The following is a 4411-nucleotide window of genomic DNA, read 5'->3' as shown; positions in this document are numbered from 1 at the left end:
CCTTCAAACATCCATAAAACACTCATTCTTTATCCCACTGACATGGGACAGCAGTGGGGTGCTGAAACAGGGGTCCTGGGGGTGGTGATGGCCTTTAAAAGTATTTAAAACCGTTTGAAAAATTTCACCCCTGGTAACCCAAAAGTAAAACATAGTGCAATTTCTGAGAAGAAAAACATAGCCGATTTCCTGAGCAGTTTGAACATAGTCATTTTTCTGAGACTTTTTTGAAAAGCTATATAATTCCCTCTTGCTGTACCTCATTGAGTTGAGGCCGCAGGATGGTGCTCTAAGGGTGGGTATGAAGGTCCCTATACCCTTTATAAGTATTTAAAACCGTTTTTCAAATTTCACCCCTGGTAACCCAAAATAAAACCAGGTGCATATATGCTACGGACACGTCCCCACCAAACCTTCAAACATCCATAAAACACTCATTCTTTATCCCACTGACATGGGACAGCAGTGGGGTGCTGAAACAGGGGTCCTGGGGGTGGTGATGGCCTTTAAAAGTATTTAAAACCGTTTGAAAAATTTCACCCCTGGTAACCCAAAAGTAAAACATAGTGCAATTTCTGAGAAGAAAAACATAGCCGATTTCCTGAGCAGTTTGAACATAGTCATTTTTCTGAGACTTTTTTGAAAAGCTATATAATTCCCTCTTGCTGTACCTCATTGAGTTGAGGCCGCAGGATGGTGCTCTAAGGGTGGGTATGAAGGTCCCTATACCCTTTATAAGTATTTAAAACCGTTTTTCAAATTTCACCCCTGGTAACCCAAAATAAAACCAGGTGCATATATGCTACGGACACGTCCCCACCAAACCTTCAAACATCCATAAAACACTCATTCTTTATCCCACTGACATGGGACAGCAGTGGGGTGCTGAAACAGGGGTCCTGGGGGTGGTGATGGCCTTTAAAAGTATTTAAAACCGTTTGAAAAATTTCACCCCTGGTAACCCAAAAGTAAAACATAGTGCAATTTCTGAGAAGAAAAACATAGCCGATTTCCTGAGCAGTTTGAACATAGTCATTTTTCTGAGACTTTTTTGAAAAGCTATATAATTCCCTCTTGCTGTACCTCATTGAGTTGAGGCCGCAGGATGGTGCTCTAAGGGTGGGTATGAAGGTCCCTATACCCTTTATAAGTATTTAAAACCGTTTTTCAAATTTCACCCCTGGTAACCCAAAATAAAACCAGGTGCATATATGCTACGGACACGTCCCCACCAAACCTTCAAACATCCATAAAACACTCATTCTTTATCCCACTGACATGGGACAGCAGTGGGGTGCTGAAACAGGGGTCCTGGGGGTGGTGATGGCCTTTAAAAGTATTTAAAACCGTTTGAAAAATTTCACCCCTGGTAACCCAAAAGTAAAACATAGTGCAATTTCTGAGAAGAAAAACATAGCCGATTTCCTGAGCAGTTTGAACATAGTCATTTTTCTGAGACTTTTTTGAAAAGCTATATAATTCCCTCTTGCTGTACCTCATTGAGTTGAGGCCGCAGGATGGTGCTCTAAGGGTGGGTATGAAGGTCCCTATACCCTTTATAAGTATTTAAAACCGTTTTTCAAATTTCACCCCTGGTAACCCAAAATAAAACCAGGTGCATATATGCTACGGACACGTCCCCACCAAACCTTCAAACATCCATAAAACACTCATTCTTTATCCCACTGACATGGGACAGCAGTGGGGTGCTGAAACAGGGGTCCTGGGGGTGGTGATGGCCTTTAAAAGTATTTAAAACCGTTTGAAAAATTTCACCCCTGGTAACCCAAAAGTAAAACATAGTGCAATTTCTGAGAAGAAAAACATAGCCGATTTCCTGAGCAGTTTGAACATAGTCATTTTTCTGAGACTTTTTTGAAAAGCTATATAATTCCCTCTTGCTGTACCTCATTGAGTTGAGGCCGCAGGATGGTGCTCTAAGGGTGGGTATGAAGGTCCCTATACCCTTTATAAGTATTTAAAACCGTTTTTCAAATTTCACCCCTGGTAACCCAAAATAAAACCAGGTGCATATATGCTACGGACACGTCCCCACCAAACCTTCAAACATCCATAAAACACTCATTCTTTATCCCACTGACATGGGACAGCAGTGGGGTGCTGAAACAGGGGTCCTGGGGGTGGTGATGGCCTTTAAAAGTATTTAAAACCGTTTGAAAAATTTCACCCCTGGTAACCCAAAAGTAAAACATAGTGCAATTTCTGAGAATTTTGGACTTAGCCATTTTTCTGAGATTTTTTTAAAACTTCCATAAATCAGCCAGGCCTGCCCCCATTGACTTGGGCCCGTAGTAGGGTGCTCTCAGGGTGGGTATGTAGGTCCCTATACCATTTAAAAGTATTTAAAACCGTTTTTAAAATTTAGACCTGGTAACCCAAAATAAAACCAGGTGCCTGTAATACGGACACGTCCCCACCGTACTTTAAAACATCCATAAAACACTAATTCTTTATCCCACTGACTTGGGATCAACGTGGGGTGCTCCCACGGTGGTGAAGGAGGTGGTTATGGCCTTTAAAAGTATTTAAAACCGTTTTAAAAAAATGGACCTGGTAACCCAAAAATAAAACATAGTGCAATTTCTGAGAATTTTGGACTTAGTCATTTTTCTGAGATTTTTTTAAAACTTCCATAAATCAGCCAGGCCTGCCCCCATTGACTTGGGCCCGTAGTAGGGTGCTCTCAGGGTGGGTATGTAGGTCCCTATACCCTTTAAAAGTATTTAAAACCGTTTTTAAAATTTAGACCTGGTAACCCAAAATAAAACCAGGTGCCTGTAATACGGACACGTCTCCACCGTACTTTAAAACATCCATAAAACACTAATTCTTTATCCCACTGACTTGGGATCAACGTGGGGTGTTCCCATGGTGATGAAGGAGGTGGTTATGGCCTTTAAAAGTATTTAAAACCGTTTTTAAAAAATGGACCTGGTAACCCAAAAATAAAACATAGTGCAATTTCTGAGAATTTTGGACTTAGCCATTTTTCTGAGATTTTTTTTAAAACTTCCATAAATCAGCCAGGCCTGCCCCCATTGACTTGGGCCCGTAGTAGGGTGCTCTCAGGGTGGGTATGTAGGTCCCTATACCCTTTAAAAGTATTTAAAACCGTTTTTAAAATTTAGACCTGGTAACCCAAAATAAAACCAGGTGCCTGTAATACGGACACGTCCCCACCGTACTTTAAAACATCCATAAAACACTAATTCTTTATCCCACTGACTTGGGATCAACGTGGGGTGCTCCCATGGTGATGAAGAAGGTGGTTATGGCCTTTAAAAGTATTTAAAACCATTTTTAAAATTTAGACCTGGTAACCCAAAATAAAACCAGGTGCACGTTTGGACTTAGTCTCCTGAGCGAAATGAAAAGTGGGCACTCTGTAACTTTTTTGACCAAAATCTGACATTTTCAAATAATGATTAAAAATACTTCCTGAGGGGCTAGAGTTCCCAAATTTTGTCTCATACCCTCTCTCGTGATGGGTAACAATTAGCCCCTGTTTATAAAATCTTTCATGCATAGGAACTATTTTTTTCGGTTCCGGGAACTTTTTTTCGAAAACTTAAAACTCGATTTTCTATTAGAATTCTTTATGGAAAAACGGTTTAATTTATATGGAAATGTTCGTTTATATGTGCCCTTTCGTGCAAAAAAAACCCCGTCCGGATTGGAGTTGTACTTTTCGATTTATTCAAGTTTTAAAAGTTTTTTTTTGGTCATTTTTTTCATACGGGAGATCGGGGGAAAAAAAACACGGTGTGAGTGACACAGTGAAGATCGGTAAATCCCGTAATACAGTCTTTACACAGTCATGCCCGGGTGGGGCAGACAGGTACCGGCGCGAAATCAGAAACCTGGGTTTTGACAACATGACTTCCATGGCCTAGAAGCTCAGGGATAGTGGCAAACTACTAGTCCGATATAATAAATGCGAAACGGACACTTCTGAGGGTTGCTTGTCCCTCGGAACCATGGTAGTTTGGTCCATATACCTTCGGCGACCGATTGATGGCTACTACTCAGGCCGAATAGGTAGAGCTTTACGGACACTTTTGAGGGTTGCTTGCCCCTCAGAACCATGGTTCCTTTGGTCCATATCCCTTCGGCGACCGATTGTGAGTTACTACTCAGGCCGAATAGGGAGAGCTTTATGGACTCTTTTGAGGGTTGCTTGCCCCTCAGAACCGTGGGTACTTTGGACCTTATCCCTCCGGCGCCCGATTGGTCCTAAGTATTGATCCAATTTTCCCAGCTTGGTGGTGGGAGGATATTGAGCTCTGTCCTGGGCAGGTGCTCTATCCCAGCTATCACCTTGTGGGTTTGGGTCCTCCATGACCATGGTTCTTGTCCCAGCTTGCCACACGTTGCGTATCCATGGTTGTCC

This window comes from Salmo trutta, chromosome 13 (genome assembly GCF_901001165.1).
Source record: "Salmo trutta chromosome 13, fSalTru1.1, whole genome shotgun sequence".
NCBI classification, from domain to species: domain Eukaryota; kingdom Metazoa; phylum Chordata; class Actinopteri; order Salmoniformes; family Salmonidae; genus Salmo; species Salmo trutta.
Note: the sequence above shows the minus strand (reverse complement) of the source record.